The 19,259-nt window shown below is 44.1% G+C and overlaps 1 protein-coding gene across 1 annotated transcript in view; it reads right to left on the reverse strand.

The window, feature by feature from the left end:
• The window catches only part of maml3 (mastermind-like transcriptional coactivator 3), a 261,744-nt gene that overhangs the window by 39,905 nt on the left and 202,580 nt on the right, over window positions 1–19,259 (reverse strand). The gene's annotated exons all lie outside the window — the stretch shown is intronic.

Below are 19,259 nucleotides of genomic sequence, written 5' to 3' on the forward strand. Positions count from 1 at the left end.
TTAATGTGTTGTAGAGAGAGAAGAGGGTTGGTCTGTTTAATCTGTAGGGAGGGAGGACTCTATTTAATGTGTTGTAGAGAGAAGAGGGTTGGTCTGTTTAATCTGTAGGGAGGGAGGACTCTATTTAATGTGTTGTAGAGAGAGGAGGGTTGGTCTGTTTAATCTGTAGGGAGGGAGGACTCTATTTAATGTGTTGTAGAGAGAGGAGGGTTGGTCTGTTTAATCTGTAGGGAGGGAGGACTCTATTTAATGTGTTGTAGAGAGAGGAGGGTTGGTCTGTTTAATCTGTAGGGAGGGAGGACTCTATTTAATGTGTTGTAGAGAGAGGAGGGTTGGTCTGTTTAATCTGTAGGGAGGGAGGACTCTATTTAATGTGTTGTAGAGACAGGAGGGTTGGTCTGTTTAATCTGTAGGGAGGGAGGACTCTATTTAATGTGTTGTAGAGAGAGGAGGGTTGGTCTGTTTAATCTGTAGGGAGGGAGGACTCTATTTAATGTGTTGTAGAGAGAGGAGGGTTGGTCTGTTTAATCTGTAGGGAGGGAGGACTCTATTTAATGTGTTGTAGAGAGAGGAGGGTTGGTCTGTTTAATCTGTAGGGAGGGAGGACTCTATTTAATGTGTTGTAGAGAGAGGAGGGTTGGTCTGTTTAATCTGTAGGGAGGGAGGACTCTATTTAATGTGTTGTAGAGAGAGGAGGGTTGGTCTGTTTAATCTGTAGGGAGGGAGGACTCTATTTAATGTGTTGTAGAGAGAGGAGGGTTGGTCTGTTTAATCTGTAGGGAGGGAGGACTCTATTTAATGTGTTGTAGAGAGAGGAGGGTTGGTCTGTTTAATCTGTAGGGAGGGAGGACTCTATTTAATGTGTTGTAGAGAGAGGAGGGTTGGTCTGTTTAATCTGTAGGGAGGGAGGACTCTATTTAATGTGTTGTAGAGAGAAGATGGTTGGTCTGTTTAATCTGTAGGGAGGGAGGACTCTATTTAATGTGTTGTAGAGAGAGAAGAGGGTTGGTCTGTTTAATCTGTAGGGAGGGAGGACTCTATTTAATGTGTTGTAGAGAGAGGAGGGTTGGTCTGTTTAATCTGTAGGGAGGGAGGACTCTATTTAATGTGTTGTAGAGAGAGGAGGGTTGGTCTGTTTAATCTGTAGGGAGGGAGGACTCTATTTAATGTGTTGTAGAGAGAGGAGGGTTGGTCTGTTTAATCTGTAGGGAGGGAGGACTCTATTTAATGTGTTGTAGAGAGAGGAGGGTTGGTCTGTTTAATCTGTAGGGAGGGAGGACTCTATTTAATGTGTTGTAGAGAGAGGAGGGTTGGTCTGTTTAATCTGTAGGGAGGGAGGACTCTATTTAATGTGTTGTAGAGAGAGGAGGGTTGGTCTGTTTAATCTGTAGGGAGGGAGGACTCTATTTAATGTGTTGTAGAGAGAGAAGAGGGTTGGTCTGTTTAATCTGTAGGGAGGAAGGACTCTATTTAATGTGTTGTAGAGAGAGGAGGGTTGGTCTGTTTAATCTGTAGGGAGGGAGGACTCTATTTAATGTGTTGTAGAGAGAGGAGGGTTGGTCTGTTTAATCTGTAGGGAGGGAGGACTCTATTTAATGTGTTGTAGAGAGAGGAGGGTTGGTCTGTTTAATCTGTAGGGAGGGAGGACTCTATTTAATGTGTTGTAGAGAGAGGAGGGTTGGTCTGTTTAATCTGTAGGGAGGGAGGACTCTATTTAATGTGTTGTAGAGAGAGGAGGGTTGGTCTGTTTAATCTGTAGGGAGGGAGGACTCTATTTAATGTGTTGTAGAGAGAAGAGGGTTGGTCTGTTTAATCTGTAGGGAGGGAGGACTCTATTTAATGTGTTGTAGAGAGAAGAGGGTAGGTCTGTTTAATCTGTAGGGAGGGAGGACTCTATTTAATGTGTTGTAGAGAGAGAAGAGGGTTGGTCTGTTTAATCTGTAGGGAGGGAGGACTCTATTTAATGTGTTGTAGAGAGAAGAGGGTTGGTCTGTTTAATCTGTAGGGAGGGAGGACTCTATTTAATGTGTTGTAGAGAGAGGAGGGTTGGTCTGTTTAATCTGTAGGGAGGGAGGACTCTATTTAATGTGTTGTAGAGACAGGAGGGTTGGTCTGTTTAATCTGTAGGGAGGGAGGACTCTATTTAATGTGTTGTAGAGAGAGGAGGGTTGGTCTGTTTAATCTGTAGGGAGGGAGGACTCTATTTAATGTGTTGTAGAGAGAGGAGGGTTGGTCTGTTTAATCTGTAGGGAGGGAGGACTCTATTTAATGTGTTGTAGAGAGAGGAGGGTTGGTCTGTTTAATCTGTAGGGAGGGAGGACTCTATTTAATGTGTTGTAGAGAGAGGAGGGTTGGTCTGTTTAATCTGTAGGGAGGGAGGACTCTATTTAATGTGTTGTAGAGAGAGGAGGGTTGGTCTGTTTAATCTGTAGGGAGGGAGGACTCTATTTAATGTGTTGTAGAGAGAAGAGGGTTGGTCTGTTTAATCTGTAGGGAGGGAGGACTCTATTTAATGTGTTGTAGAGAGAGGAGGGTTGGTCTGTTTAATCTGTAGGGAGGGAGGACTCTATTTAATGTGTTGTAGAGAGAGGAGGGTTGGTCTGTTTAATCTGTAGGGAGGGAGGACTCTATTTAATGTGTTGTAGAGAGAAGAGGGTTGGTCTGTTTAATCTGTAGGGAGGGAGGACTCTATTTAATGTGTTGTAGAGAGAGGAGGGTTGGTCTGTTTAATCTGTAGGGAGGGAGGACTCTATTTAATATGTTGTAGAGAGAGGAGGGTTGGTCTGTTTAATCTGTAGGGAGGGAGGACTCTATTTAATGTGTTGTAGAGAGAGGAGGGTTGGTCTGTTTAATCTGTAGGGAGGGAGGACTCTATTTAATGTGTTGTAGAGAGAAGAGGGTTGGTCTGTTTAATCTGTAGGGAGGGAGGACTCTATTTAATGTGTTGTAGAGAGAAGAGGGTTGGTCTGTTTAATCTGTAGGGAGGGAGGACTCTATTTAATGTGTTGTAGAGAGAAGAGGGTTGGTCTGTTTAATCTGTAGGGAGGGAGGACTCTATTTAATGTGTTGTAGAGAGAAGAGGGTTGGTCTGTTTAATCTGTAGGGAGGGAGGACTCTATTTAATGTGTTGTAGGGAGAGAAGAGGGTTGGTCTGTTTAATCTGTAGGGAGGGAGGACTCTATTTAATGTGTTGTAGAGAGAGGAGGGTTGGTCTGTTTAATCTGTAGGGAGGGAGGACTCTATTTAATGTGTTGTAGAGAGAAGAGGGTTGGTCTGTTTAATCTGTAGGGAGGGAGGACTCTATTTAATGTGTTGTAGAGAGAGGAGGGTTGGTCTGTTTAATCTGTAGGGAGGGAGGACTCTATTTAATGTGTTGTAGAGAGAGGAGGGTTGGTCTGTTTAATCTGTAGGGAGGGAGGACTCTATTTAATGTGTTGTAGAGAGAAGATGGTTGGTCTGTTTAATCTGTAGGGAGGGAGGACTCTATTTAATGTGTTGTAGAGAGAAGAGGGTTGGTCTGTTTAATCTGTAGGGAGGGAGGACTCTATTTAATGTGTTGTAGAGAGAGGAGGGTTGGTCTGTTTAATCTGTAGGGAGGGAGGACTCTATTTAATGTGTTGTAGAGAGAGGAGGGTTGGTCTGTTTAATCTGTAGGGAGGGAGGACTCTATTTAATGTGTTGTAGAGAGAGGAGGGTTGGTCTGTTTAATCTGTAGGGAGGGAGGACTCTATTTAATGTGTTGTAGAGAGAGGAGGGTTGGTCTGTTTAATCTGTAGGGAGGGAGGACTCTATTTAATGTGTTGTAGAGAGAAGAGGGTAGGTCTGTTTAATCTGTAGGGAGGGAGGACTCTATTTAATGTGTTGTAGAGAGAGAAGAGGGTTGGTCTGTTTAATCTGTAGGGAGGGAGGACTCTATTTAATGTGTTGTAGAGAGAAGAGGGTTGGTCTGTTTAATCTGTAGGGAGGGAGGACTCTATTTAATGTGTTGTAGAGAGAGAAGAGGGTTGGTCTGTTTAATCTGTAGGGAGGGAGGACTCTATTTAATGTGTTGTAGAGAGAGGAGGGTTGGTCTGTTTAATCTGTAGGGAGGACTCTATTTAATGTGTTGTAGAGAGAAGAGGGTTGGTCTGTTTAATCTGTAGGGAGGGAGGACTCTATTTAATGTGTTGTAGAGAGAGGAGGGTTGGTCTGTTTAATCTGTAGGGAGGGAGGACTCTATTTAATGTGTTGTAGAGAGAAGAGGGTTGGTCTGTTTAATCTGTAGGGAGGGAGGACTCTATTTAATGTGTTGTAGAGAGAGGAGGGTTGGTCTGTTTAATCTGTAGGGAGGGAGGACTCTATTTAATGTGTTGTAGAGAGAGGAGGGTTGGTCTGTTTAATCTGTAGGGAGGGAGGACTCTATTTAATGTGTTGTAGAGAGAGGAGGGTTGGTCTGTTTAATCTGTAGGGAGGGAGGACTCTATTTAATGTGTTGTAGAGAGAGGAGGGTTGGTCTGTTTAATCTGTAGGGAGGGAGGACTCTATTTAATGTGTTGTAGAGAGAGGAGGGTTGGTCTGTTTAATCTGTAGGGAGGGAGGACTCTATTTAATGTGTTGTAGAGAGAGGAGGGTTGGTCTGTTTAATCTGTAGGGAGGGAGGACTCTATTTAATGTGTTGTAGAGAGAGAAGAGGGTTGGTCTGTTTAATCTGTAGGGAGGAAGGACTCTATTTAATGTGTTGTAGGGAGAGGAGGGTTGGTCTGTTTAATCTGTAGGGAGGGAGGACTCTATTTAATGTGTTGTAGAGAGAGGAGGGTTGGTCTGTTTAATCTGTAGGGAGGGAGGACTCTATTTAATGTGTTGTAGAGAGAGGAGGGTTGGTCTGTTTAATCTGTAGGGAGGGAGGACTCTATTTAATGTGTTGTAGAGAGAGGAGGGTTGGTCTGTTTAATCTGTAGGGAGGGAGGACTCTATTTAATGTGTTGTAGAGAGAGGAGGGTTGGTCTGTTTAATCTGTAGGGAGGGAGGACTCTATTTAATGTGTTGTAGAGAGAAGAGGGTTGGTCTGTTTAATCTGTAGGGAGGGAGGACTCTATTTAATGTGTTGTAGAGAGAAGAGGGTAGGTCTGTTTAATCTGTAGGGAGGGAGGACTCTATTTAATGTGTTGTAGAGAGAGAAGAGGGTTGGTCTGTTTAATCTGTAGGGAGGGAGGACTCTATTTAATGTGTTGTAGAGAGAAGAGGGTTGGTCTGTTTAATCTGTAGGGAGGGAGGACTCTATTTAATGTGTTGTAGAGAGAGGAGGGTTGGTCTGTTTAATCTGTAGGGAGGGAGGACTCTATTTAATGTGTTGTAGAGAGAGGAGGGTTGGTCTGTTTAATCTGTAGGGAGGGAGGACTCTATTTAATGTGTTGTAGAGAGAGGAGGGTTGGTCTGTTTAATCTGTAGGGAGGGAGGACTCTATTTAATGTGTTGTAGAGAGAAGATGGTTGGTCTGTTTAATCTGTAGGGAGGGAGGACTCTATTTAATGTGTTGTAGAGACAGGAGGGTTGGTCTGTTTAATCTGTAGGGAGGGAGGACTCTATTTAATGTGTTGTAGAGAGAGGAGGGTTGGTCTGTTTAATCTGTAGGGAGGGAGGACTCTATTTAATGTGTTGTAGAGAGAGGAGGGTTGGTCTGTTTAATCTGTAGGGAGGGAGGACTCTATTTAATGTGTTGTAGAGAGAGGAGGGTTGGTCTGTTTAATCTGTAGGGAGGGAGGACTCTATTTAATGTGTTGTAGAGAGAGGAGGGTTGGTCTGTTTAATCTGTAGGGAGGGAGGACTCTATTTAATGTGTTGTAGAGAGAGGAGGGTTGGTCTGTTTAATCTGTAGGGAGGGAGGACTCTATTTAATGTGTTGTAGAGAGAAGAGGGTTGGTCTGTTTAATCTGTAGGGAGGGAGGACTCTATTTAATGTGTTGTAGAGAGAGGAGGGTTGGTCTGTTTAATCTGTAGGGAGGGAGGACTCTATTTAATGTGTTGTAGAGAGAGGAGGGTTGGTCTGTTTAATCTGTAGGGAGGGAGGACTCTATTTAATGTGTTGTAGAGAGAAGAGGGTTGGTCTGTTTAATCTGTAGGGAGGGAGGACTCTATTTAATGTGTTGTAGAGAGAGGAGGGTTGGTCTGTTTAATCTGTAGGGAGGGAGGACTCTATTTAATATGTTGTAGAGAGAGGAGGGTTGGTCTGTTTAATCTGTAGGGAGGGAGGACTCTATTTAATGTGTTGTAGAGAGAGGAGGGTTGGTCTGTTTAATCTGTAGGGAGGGAGGACTCTATTTAATGTGTTGTAGAGAGAAGAGGGTTGGTCTGTTTAATCTGTAGGGAGGGAGGACTCTATTTAATGTGTTGTAGAGAGAAGAGGGTTGGTCTGTTTAATCTGTAGGGAGGGAGGACTCTATTTAATGTGTTGTAGAGAGAAGAGGGTTGGTCTGTTTAATCTGTAGGGAGGGAGGACTCTATTTAATGTGTTGTAGGGAGAGAAGAGGGTTGGTCTGTTTAATCTGTAGGGAGGGAGGACTCTATTTAATGTGTTGTAGAGAGAGGAGGGTTGGTCTGTTTAATCTGTAGGGAGGGAGGACTCTATTTAATGTGTTGTAGAGAGAAGAGGGTTGGTCTGTTTAATCTGTAGGGAGGGAGGACTCTATTTAATGTGTTGTAGAGAGAGGAGGGTTGGTCTGTTTAATCTGTAGGGAGGGAGGACTCTATTTAATGTGTTGTAGAGAGAAGAGGGTTGGTCTGTTTAATCTGTAGGGAGGGAGGACTCTATTTAATGTGTTGTAGAGAGAGGAGGGTTGGTCTGTTTAATCTGTAGGGAGGGAGGACTCTATTTAATGTGTTGTAGAGAGAAGAGGGTTGGTCTGTTTAATCTGTAGGGAGGGAGGACTCTATTTAATGTGTTGTAGAGAGAGGAGGGTTGGTCTGTTTAATCTGTAGGGAGGGAGGACTCTATTTAATGTGTTGTAGAGAGAAGAGGGTTGGTCTGTTTAATCTGTAGGGAGGGAGGACTCTATTTAATGTGTTGTAGAGAGAGGAGGGTTGGTCTGTTTAATCTGTAGGGAGGGAGGACTCTATTTAATGTGTTGTAGAGAGAAGAGGGTTGGTCTGTTTAATCTGTAGGGAGGGAGGACTCTATTTAATGTGTTGTAGAGAGAAGAGGGTTGGTCTGTTTAATCTGTAGGGAGGGAGGACTCTATTTAATGTGTTGTAGAGAGAAGAGGGTTGGTCTGTTTAATCTGTAGGGAGGGAGGACTCTATTTAATGTGTTGTAGAGAGAGGAGGGTTGGTCTGTTTAATCTGTAGGGAGGGAGGACTCTATTTAATGTGTTGTAGAGAGAGGAGGGTTGGTCTGTTTAATCTGTAGGGAGGGAGGACTCTATTTAATGTGTTGTAGAGAGAAGAGGGTTGGTCTGTTTAATCTGTAGGGAGGGAGGACTCTATTTAATGTGTTGTAGAGAGAGGAGGGTTGGTCTGTTTAATCTGTAGGGAGGGAGGACTCTATTTAATGTGTTGTAGAGAGAGGAGGGTTGGTCTGTTTAATCTGTAGGGAGGGAGGACTCTATTTAATGTGTTGTAGAGAGAAGAGGGTTGGTCTGTTTAATCTGTAGGGAGGGAGGACTCTATTTAATGTGTTGTAGAGAGAAGAGGGTTGGTCTGTTTAATCTGTAGGGAGGGAGGACTCTATTTAATGTGTTGTAGAGAGAGGAGGGTTGGTCTGTTTAATCTGTAGGGAGGGAGGACTCTATTTAATGTGTTGTAGAGAGAAGAGGGTTGGTCTGTTTAATCTGTAGGAAGGGAGGACTCTATTTAATGTGTTGTAGAGAGAGGAGGGTTGGTCTGTTTAATCTGTAGGGAGGGAGGACTCTATTTAATGTGTTGTAGAGAGAAGAGGGTTGGTCTGTTTAATCTGTAGGGAGGGAGGACTCTATTTAATGTGTTGTAGAGAGAAGAGGGTTGGTCTGTTTAATCTGTAGGGAGGGAGGACTCTATTTAATGTGTTGTAGAGAGAGGAGGGTTGGTCTGTTTAATCTGTAGGGAGGGAGGACTCTATTTAATGTGTTGTAGAGAGAAGAGGGTTGGTCTGTTTAATCTGTAGGGAGGGAGGACTCTATTTAATGTGTTGTAGAGAGAAGAGGGTTGGTCTGTTTAATCTGTAGGAAGGGAGGACTCTATTTAATGTGTTGTAGAGAGAGGAGGGTTGGTCTGTTTAATCTGTAGGGAGGGAGGACTCTATTTAATGTGTTGTAGAGAGAAGAGGGTTGGTCTGTTTAATCTGTAGGGAGGGAGGACTCTATTTAATGTGTTGTAGAGAGAGGAGGGTTGGTCTGTTTAATCTGTAGGGAGGGAGGACTCTATTTAATGTGTTGTAGAGAGAGGAGGGTTGGTCTGTTTAATCTGTAGGGAGGGAGGACTCTATTTAATGTGTTGTAGAGAGAGGAGGGTTGGTCTGTTTAATCTGTAGGGAGGGAGGACTCTATTTAATGTGTTGTAGAGAGAAGAGGGTTGGTCTGTTTAATCTGTAGGGAGGGAGGACTCTATTTAATGTGTTGTAGAGAGAGGAGGGTTGGTCTGTTTAATCTGTAGGGAGGGAGGACTCTATTTAATGTGTTGTAGAGAGAAGAGGGTTGGTCTGTTTAATCTGTAGGGAGGGAGGACTCTATTTAATGTGTTGTAGAGAGAAGAGGGTTGGTCTGTTTAATCTGTAGGGAGGGAGGACTCTATTTAATGTGTTGTAGAGAGAGGAGGGTTGGTCTGTTTAATCTGTAGGGAGGGAGGACTCTATTTAATGTGTTGTAGAGAGAAGAGGGTTGGTCTGTTTAATCTGTAGGGAGGGAGGACTCTATTTAATGTGTTGTAGAGAGAAGAGGGTTGGTCTGTTTAATCTGTAGGGAGGGAGGACTCTATTTAATGTGTTGTAGAGAGAAGAGGGTTGGTCTGTTTAATCTGTAGGGAGGGAGGACTCTATTTAATGTGTTGTAGAGAGAGAAGAGGGTTGGTCTGTTTAATCTGTAGGGAGGGAGGACTCTATTTAATGTGTTGTAGAGAGAAGAGGGTTGGTCTGTTTAATCTGTAGGGAGGGAGGACTCTATTTAATGTGTTGTAGAGAGAGGAGGGTTGGTCTGTTTAATCTGTAGGGAGGGAGGACTCTATTTAATGTGTTGTAGAGAGAAGAGGGTTGGTCTGTTTAATCTGTAGGGAGGGAGGACTCTATTTAATGTGTTGTAGAGAGAGGAGGGTTGGTCTGTTTAATCTGTAGGGAGGGAGGACTCTATTTAATGTGTTGTAGAGAGAAGAGGGTTGGTCTGTTTAATCTGTAGGGAGGGAGGACTCTATTTAATGTGTTGTAGAGAGAAGAGGGTTGGTCTGTTTAATCTGTAGGGAGGGAGGACTCTATTTAATGTGTTGTAGAGAGAGGAGGGTTGGTCTGTTTAATCTGTAGGGAGGGAGGACTCTATTTAATGTGTTGTAGAGAGAAGAGGGTTGGTCTGTTTAATCTGTAGGGAGGGAGGACTCTATTTAATGTGTTGTAGAGAGAGGAGGGTTGGTCTGTTTAATCTGTAGGGAGGGAGGACTCTATTTAATGTGTTGTAGAGAGAAGAGGGTTGGTCTGTTTAATCTGTAGGGAGGGAGGACTCTATTTAATGTGTTGTAGAGAGAGGAGGGTTGGTCTGTTTAATCTGTAGGAAGGGAGGACTCTATTTAATGTGTTGTAGAGAGAGGAGGGTTGGTCTGTTTAATCTGTAGGGAGGGAGGACTCTATTTAATGTGTTGTAGAGAGAAGAGGGTTGGTCTGTTTAATCTGTAGGGAGGGAGGACTCTATTTAATGTGTTGTAGAGAGAAGAGGGTTGGTCTGTTTAATCTGTAGGGAGGGAGGACTCTATTTAATGTGTTGTAGAGAGAAGAGGGTTGGTCTGTTTAATCTGTAGGGAGGGAGGACTCTATTTAATGTGTTGTAGAGAGAGGAGGGTTGGTCTGTTTAATCTGTAGGAAGGGAGGACTCTATTTAATGTGTTGTAGAGAGAGGAGGGTTGGTCTGTTTAATCTGTAGGAAGGGAGGACTCTATTTAATGTGTTGTAGAGAGAAGAGGGTTGGTCTGTTTAATCTGTAGGGAGGGAGGACTCTATTTAATGTGTTGTAGAGAGAAGAGGGTTGGTCTGTTTAATCTGTAGGGAGGGAGGACTCTATTTAATGTGTTGTAGAGAGAAGAGGGTTGGTCTGTTTAATCTGTAGGGAGGGAGGACTCTATTTAATGTGTTGTAGAGAGAGGAGGGTTGGTCTGTTTAATCTGTAGGGAGGGAGGACTCTATTTAATGTGTTGTAGAGAGAAGAGGGTTGGTCTGTTTAATCTGTAGGGAGGGAGGACTCTATTTAATGTGTTGTAGAGAGAGGAGGGTTGGTCTGTTTAATCTGTAGGGAGGGAGGACTCTATTTAATGTGTTGTAGAGAGAAGAGGGTTGGTCTGTTTAATCTGTAGGGAGGGAGGACTCTATTTAATGTGTTGTAGAGAGAGGAGGGTTGGTCTGTTTAATCTGTAGGAAGGGAGGACTCTATTTAATGTGTTGTAGAGAGAGGAGGGTTGGTCTGTTTAATCTGTAGGGAGGGAGGACTCTATTTAATGTGTTGTAGAGAGAGGAGGGTTGGTCTGTTTAATCTGTAGGGAGGAAGGACTCTATTTAATGTGTTGTAGAGAGAGAAGAGGGTTGGTCTGTTTAATCTGTAGGGAGGAAGGACTCTATTTAATGTGTTGTAGAGAGAGGAGGGTTGGTCTGTTTAATCTGTCGGGAGGGAGGACTCTATTTAATGTGTTGTAGAGAGAGGAGGGTTGGTCTGTTTAATCTGTAGGGAGGGAGGACTCTATTTAATGTGTTGTAGAGAGAGGAGGGTTGGTCTGTTTAATCTGTAGGGAGGGAGGACTCTATTTAATGTGTTGTAGAGAGAGGAGGGTTGGTCTGTTTAATCTGTAGGGAGGGAGGACTCTATTTAATGTGTTGTAGAGAGAGGAGGGTTGGTCTGTTTAATCTGTAGGGAGGGAGGACTCTATTTAATGTGTTGTAGAGAGAGGAGGGTTGGTCTGTTTAATCTGTAGGGAGGAAGGACTCTATTTAATGTGTTGTAGAGAGAGGACAGGGTTATGAAGCCAAAGGGTGGTCACACCAAATATGGTTATGAAGCCAAAGGGTGGTCACACCAAATATGGTTATGAAGCCAAAGGGTGGTCACACCAAATATGGTTATGAAGCCAAAGGGAGAGAGAGAGAGAGAGAGAGAGAGAGAGAGAGAGAGAGAGAGAGAGAGAGAGAGAGAGAGAGAGAGAGAGAGAGAGAGAGAGAGAGAGAGAGAGAGAGAGAGAGGTAGAGAGAGAGAGAGAGAGGGGAACGAGGGGTGAGATCATGGGTGGTCCGGGAGCGATTGGGACGGAGGAGTGCACCACCCTGAGAGAAGCCAGGTGTTACAGTATATGACGCTGTTAAACTGTTACCATGGAAACATTAAAGACACACACACACAGAGAGAGAGAGAGAGGTGACACACACATTGAGCGCTGTGTGTTCTGGGCCTGTTGTGTGTGTGTGAGTCACCTGCTGTGTTTCCTAGCCGTCAGTCAGATGTACAATTCGCAGCCTCCCTAATTAGATTACACATCAATACACACACACACACACACACACACACACACACACACACACACACACACACACACACACACACACACACACACACACACACACACACACACACACACACACACACACACACACACACACACACACACACACACACACCCCTGAATGGATGGTGCAACTATTTTCTGTAAACACTCCACATAAAACACATACATGCGTCCTCATTAGCCGGTGGTTGTGTCCTGTCTTCCATATGTATTTGTTAAGGGCTGGATCAGCTGTAACAGAAAGATGTGACAGACTCCTTCTGTCTGCAGAGCTGGGATGGTTGTATCCTACACACACATTCTAGTGGTTGAAAGAATTTTGTATAATCATTTAAACAGAAAAAGTGTTAAGTTGTGAATCTGCTGTTGTTTTGTGTATCAGTTCAGAGACCATGTGTCGTGGAATCGGACATCGCTGACCAACTACTGTTTGTGTATCAGTTCAGAGACCATGTGTCGTGGAATCGGACATCGCTGACCAACTACTGTTTGTGTATCAGTTCAGAGACCATGTGTCGTGGAATCGGACATCGCAGACCAACTACTGTTTGTGTATCAGTTCAGAGACCATGTGTCGTGGAATCGGACATCGCTGTTTGTGTATCAGTTCAGAGAACATGTGTCGTGGAATCGGACATCGCAGACCAACTACTGTTTGTGTATCAGTTCAGAGACCATGTGTCGTGGAATCGGACATCGCTGACCAACTACTGTTTGTGTATCAGTTCAGAGACCATGTGTCGTGGAATCGGACATTTCTGACCAACTACTGTTTGTGTATCAGTTCAGAGACCATGTGTCGTGGAATCGGACATTTCTGACCAACTACTGTTTGTGTATCAGTTCAGAGACCATGTGTCGTGTAATCGGACATCGCTGACCAACTACTGTTTGTGTATCAGGTCAGAGACCATGTGTCGTGGAATCGGACATCTCTGACCAACTACTGTCGCCACCTGCCAGGCACAACAGCGGTTCATTTCTCTGCTCCGTAAATTAAACGTATCACAATTTTCTTTAAATAATACCTTGCCTCCTTCCACTTGCCTCGTCCATTTGTTTGTGTGAATAATGAAGTCAGTTGGGTGTAATGTAGGAGCAGACATTTCCCTATCGGAGTATTAACCGGAGGGGTGGGGATATCAAACTGGGGGGGGTTCCCAGAGCTCTTCAATATAATGTCAGTGTGTATGTATGTCATGCATGTGAGCGGTTGGCTACCCCCTTTTGCTCTGGAGATGGTCTCGAGAGAGAGAGAGAGAGAGAGAGAGAGAGAGAGAGAGAGAGAGAGAGAGAGAGAGAGAGGGAGGAAGGAAGGAGATAGAGAGAGAGAGAGAGAGGTAGGAGAGAGAGGAAGGAGAGAGAGAGAGGGAGGAGAGATAGAGGAAGGAGAGAGAGAGGAAGGAGAGAGAGAGAGAGAGGAGAGATAGAGATAGAGAAAGAGAGAGGAAGGAGAGAGAGAGGAAGGAGAGAGAGAGGAAGGAGAGAGAGTATTGCTGATGGGAGTGTGTTAATAATTCAGAGAGTAGAAATCAAGGCTATTACACAGCTGTTAACGGAGGGGAGTGGCAGCACCATCCATCTATCCCTCCCTCCTTTATTCTCTCACTTCATCTATCCCTCGCTCCCTCCCTCCGTCGCTCAATCACTCAAGTCGATAGCTATTCTCCCTCTTCACTTACAGTATCTCTACCTCCATCAAACAGCCCATCCATCCCTCGCTATTCTCCCTCTTAATCTATCTCTCTCCTTCCTATTCTCCCTTTCTGAATCCTCCCTCCTTTCTTTATTCTGACTGCTCCTTTTCTTCTCTCCTCTTCCTCCCCTCTTACCTACCGTACATCTCCCTCTCCTCTTCCTCCCCTCTTACCTACCGTACACCTCCCTCCTCTCCTCTCCTCCCCTCTTACCTACCGTACACCTCCCTCCCCTCTCCTCCCCTCTTACCTACCGTACACCTCCCTCTCCTCTTCCTCCCCTCTTACCTACCGTACACCTCCCTCTCCTCTCCCTCCCCTCTTACCTACCGTACACCTCCCTCTCCTCTTCCTCCCCTCTTACCTACCGTACACCTCCCTCCCCTCTCCTCCCCAGTCATATACCCTCATTACTCCTCCTCTCCTCTCTTTCTCTGCTGTAATCTCAGGCAGGGCAAAATGTGCTACAGTAGGTCCATATCTCTCTTCCCCTCCCTCCCTCCCTCCTTAGTAGTATCAGAGAGGTATGCTATAGGAGCACCTATCTCCCTCCCTCCCTCTCTCCCATAATGTGTTGCTATAGGACCACCTATCTCTCAAGTAGTATTAGAGAGGCCATAATGTGTTGCTATAGGATCACCTATCTCTCTAGTAGTATTAGAGAGGCCATAAAGTGTGGCTATAGGACCAGCTATCTCTGTAGTAGTATTAGAGATGCCATAATGTGTTGCTACAGGACCACCTATCTCTCTAGTAGTATTAGAGAGGCCATAATGTGTTGCTATAGGACCACCTATCTCTCTAGTAGTATTAGAGAGGCCATAATGTGTTGCTATAGGACCAGCTATCTCTCTAGTAGTATTAGAGAGGCCATAATGTGTTGCTATAGGACCACCTATCTCTCTAGTAGTATTAGAGAGGCCATAATGTGTTGCTATAGGACCACCTATCTCTCTAGTAGTATTAGAGAGGCCATAATGTGTTGCTATAGGACCAGCTATCTCTCTAGTAGTATTAGAGAGGCCATAATGTGTTGCTATTGGACCACCTATCTCTCTAGTAGTATTAGAGAGGCCATAATGTGTTGCTATAGGACCAGCTATCTCTCTAGTAGTATTACAGAGGCCATAATGTGTTGCTATAGGACCACCTATCTCTCTAGTAGTATTAGAGAGGCCATAATGTATTGCTATAGGACCACCTATCTCTCTAGTAGTATTAGAGAGGCCATAATGTGTTGCTATAGGACCAGCTATCTCTCTAGTAGTATTAGAGAGGCCATAATGTGTTGCTATTGGACCACCTATCTCTCTAGTAGTATTAGAGAGGCCATAATGTGTTGCTATAGGACCAGCTATCTCTCTAGTAGTATTAGAGAGGCCATAATGTATTGCTATAGGACCACCTATCTCTCTAGTAGTATTAGAGAGGCCATAATGTGTTGCTATAGGACCACCTATCTCTCTAGTAGTATTAGAGAGGCCATAATGTGTTGCTATAGGACCAGCTATCTCTCTAGTAGTATTAGAGAGGCCATAATGTGTTGCTATTGGACCACCTATCTCTCTAGTAGTATTAGAGAGGCCATAATGTGTTGCTATAGGACCAGCTATCTCTCTAGTAGTATTAGAGAGGCCATAATGTATTGCTATAGGACCAGCTATCTCTCTAGTAGTATTAGAGAGGCCGTAATGTGTTGCTATAGGACCAGCTATCTCTCTAGTAGTATTAGAGAGGCCATAATGTGTTGCTATAGGACCACCTATCTCTCTAGTAGTATTAGAGAGGCCATAATGTGATGTGTTATAGGACCACCTATCTCTCTAGTAGTATTAGAGAGGCCATAATGTGTTGCTATAGGACCAGCTATCTCTCTAGTAGTATTAGAGAGGCCATAATGTGTTGCTATAGGACCACCTATCTCTCTAGTAGTATTAGAGAGGCCATAATGTGTTGCTATAGGACCACCTATCTCTCTAGTAGTATTAAAGAGGCCATAATGTGTTGCTATAGGACCACCTATCTCTCTAGTAGTATTAGAGAGGCCATAATGTGTTGCTATAGGACCACCTATCTCTCTAGTAGTATTAGAGAGGCCATAATGTGTTGCTATAGGACCACCTATCTCTCTAGTAGTATTAGAGAGGCCATAATGTGATGCTATAGGACCACCTATCTCTCTAGTAGTATTAGAGAGGCCATAATGTGATGCTATAGGACCACCTATCTCTCTAGTAGTATTAGAGAGGCCATAATGTGTTGCTATAGGACCACCTATCTCTCTAGTAGTATTAGAGAGGCCATAATGTGTTGCTATAGGACCACCTATCTCTCTAATCTCCAAGGAGATCAATATATCCCTCTCTCTCTCTCTCTCTCTCTCTCCCTCTCTCTCCCTTCATCCACCTCCAAGGATATCAATATATCCCTCTCTCCCTCTCTACATCCCTTCATCCATCTCCAAGGATATCAATATATCCCTCTCTTTCTCTCCTCTTACTTTCTCTACTGCACTTCTCACACTTGCACCTTTCAATTGAAGGGTTTTATTGGCATGGAAACATGTTAACATTGCCAAAGCAAGTGAAGTAGATAATAAACAAAAGTCAAATTTAAAAAAATACAATTTTACAGTAAACATTACACTCACAACAGTTCCAAAATAATACCTTTCAAATGTCATATTATGTGCAAATAGTTAAAGTACAAAAGGGTAAAATAAATAAACATAAATATGGGTTGTATTTACAATGGTGTTTGTTCTTCACTGGTTGCCCTTTTCTTGTGGCAACAGGTCACACATCTTGCTGCTGTGATGCACACTGTGGTATTTCACCCAGTAGAAATACTGGGAGTTTATCAAAATCGGGTTTGTTTTTGAATTGTTTGTGGATCTGTGTAATCTGAGGGAAATATGTGTCTCTAATATGGTCATACATTTGGCAGGAGGTTAGGAAGTGCAGCTCAGTTTCCACCTCATTTTGTGGGCAGTGTGCACATAGCCTGTCTTCTCTTGAGAGCCAGGTCTGCCTACCGTGGCCTCTCTCAATAGCAAGGCTATGCTCACTGAGTCTGTACATAGTCAAAGTGGTCAGGTATTGTCTGTTTAGGGCCAAATAGCATTCTAGTTTGCTCTGTTTTTTTGTAAAATTCTTTCCAATGTGTCAAGTAATTATCTTTTTGTTTTCTCATGATTTGGTTGGGCCTCTCTCTCTCTCTCTCTCTCACTCTACCTGCCCCTCTCTCTCTCTCTCTCTACATCTCTCTCTCTCTCTCTCTCTCTCTCTCTCTCTCTCTCTCTCTCTCTCTCTCTCTCTCTCTCTCTCTCTCTCTCTCTCTCTCTCTCTCTCTCTCTCTCTCTCTCTCTCTCTCTCTCTCTCTCTCTCTCTCTCTCTCTCTCTCTCTCTCTCTCTATTCAAGGGGCTTTATTGGCATGGGAAACGTGTTAACATTGCCAAAGCAAGTGAGGTAGATAATACACAAAAGTGAAATAAACAATACAAATTAACAGTAAACATTACACATACAGAAGTTTCAAAACAAGAAAGACATTACAAATGTCATATTATATATATACAGTGTTGTAACAATGTACAAATGGTTAAAGCACACAAGTTAAAATAAATAAGCATAAATATGGGTTGTATTTACAATGGTGTTTGTTCTTCACTGGTTGCCCTTTTCTTGTGGCAACAGGTCACAAATCTTGCTGCTGTGCTGGCACACTGTGGAATTTCACCCAGTAGATATGGGAGTTTATCAAAATTGGATTTGTTTTCAAATTCTTTGTGGATCTGTGTAATCTGAGGGAAATATGTCTCTCTAATATGGTCATACATTGGGCAGGAGGTTAGCAAGTGCAGCTCAGTTTCCACCTCATTTTGTGGGCAGTGAGCACATAGCTTCTCTCTCTCTCTCTACCTGCCTCTCACTCTCTCTCTCTCTCTCTACCTGCCCCCCTCTCTCTCTCTCTACCTGCCTCTCACTCTCTCTCTCTCTCTCTACCTGTCTCTCTCTCTCTCTCTCTACCCGCCTCTCTCTCGCTCTCTCTCTCTCTCACTCTACCTGCCTCTCTCTCTCTCTACCTGTCTCTCTCTCTCTCTCTCTCTCTCTACCTGCCTCTCTCTCTCTCTCACTCTACCTGCCCCTCTCTCTCTCTCTCTCTACATGTCTCTCTCTCTCTCTACCTGCCTCTCTCTCTCTCACACACTCTACCTGCCTCTCTCTCTCTCACTCTACCACCAGTACCTCTATCTTTATACATCATTAATCTTTCTCCTTTATGTCCCTCCATCCTGCTACCTTCTACCTCCTGCAACCACTCTACCCTTTTTCATCATGTGTCACCCTCCACCTCCCTCCTTCCCTCCTTCCCTCTCTCATCACTCTGTCTCTCCCCTGTGAAATGACAGAAATATACCTTGACCACACAGCTCAACACTGCAGCAAGTTGTTACAGAGAGAGAGACAGAGGGAGAGAGAGAGAGACAGAGAGAGAGAGAGAGAGAGAGAGAGAGAGACAAAGAGAGAGAGAGACAGAGAGAGAGAGAGAGATGACTATAGTCCAAGTTCCTGTATATAGCTACATACTACAGTATTGACTACAGAAGGCTGAAATGGTGCTGGGTAATATGATGAAATCTGGTGTGAAAATAAGAAATGGCTTTGAAAGGGTTGGAGTGGAGAAAAATCTCCAATCCTGGACTGGCTTATTACATTATCACTCTACTATCTCTCTCTGCTTCTCCCTCTATCACTCTCTCCTTTTCTCTTTGTCTCTCTATTGCTCTCTCTTTCTCCACACCCTCTCTCTCCCTGTCTCTCTCTCTGTCTCCCTCTCTCTCCCTCTCTCTCTCTCTGTCTCCCTCTCTGTCTCCCTCTCTCTCTCTCTCTCTCTCTGTCTCACTCTCAAAGTGTGGCTGTATCACCCAGTAAATAGAGCTCTCAGAAATAGAAAATGGAAACTCCATTTAACTAAGTGTCTATGTCAGAGTCTCACTAATGCTTCAACATGCACATCTGAAACACACACCTTCCAATTACAATCACGCCATCAAAACAAGTGCCCGAAAACAAACAATCATTTGCCATTATTACAAACAGCTGTTGAGAGAGAGATGTGAGGATGGCATCACCTCCCCCTCCTTTCCCTCCCCCTCTCTCCCACCATCCTCTCTACCTCCCTGTCATCCTCCTTTCCCACCTCTCTGTTCTCCTGTCTCCAGGGAGGTGTGGAGGTGATATATGACCCTCTACTGATCTGACGACTCAGCAGAACAGATAGAGGAGAGGAGAGGAGGGGAGGGGAGAGGAGAGGAGAGGGGAGGAGAGGGGAGAGGAGAGGAGGGGAGGGGAGGGGAGGGGAGGGGAGGGGAGGGGATAGTCTGGGTATTATTCAACACTTCTACCATGATGAGTACAGGGGTCATAAACCGTGTGTAAACCGTAGGTGACGCTAAATCAAACAAGGGACACACCCTCAGCACCCCACCAGAGAACCCCACCAGAGAACCACACCAGAGAACCCCACCACAGAAACACACCACAGAACCAGGTAGTGGAGACTAATACTGTTAGTGAGTGTAAAGATAACCTGTGTGTTACAGGTACAGCTCCATCCAGGTAGTGGAGACTAATACTGTTAGTGAGTGTAAAGATAACCTGTGTGTTACAGGTACAGCTCCATCCAGGTAGTGGAGACTAATACTGTTAGTGAGTGTAAAGATAACCTGTGTGTTACAGGTACAGCTCCATCCAGGTAGTGGAGACTAATACTGTTAGTGAGTGTAAAGATAACCTGTGTGTTACAGGTACAGCTCCATCCAGGTAGTGGAGACTAATACTGTTAGTGAGTGTAAAGATAACCTGTGT

The sequence above is a fragment of the Salvelinus alpinus genome, chromosome 6 (genome assembly GCF_045679555.1).
Source record: "Salvelinus alpinus chromosome 6, SLU_Salpinus.1, whole genome shotgun sequence".
In the NCBI taxonomy this organism is placed as follows: Eukaryota; Metazoa; Chordata; class Actinopteri; order Salmoniformes; family Salmonidae; genus Salvelinus; species Salvelinus alpinus.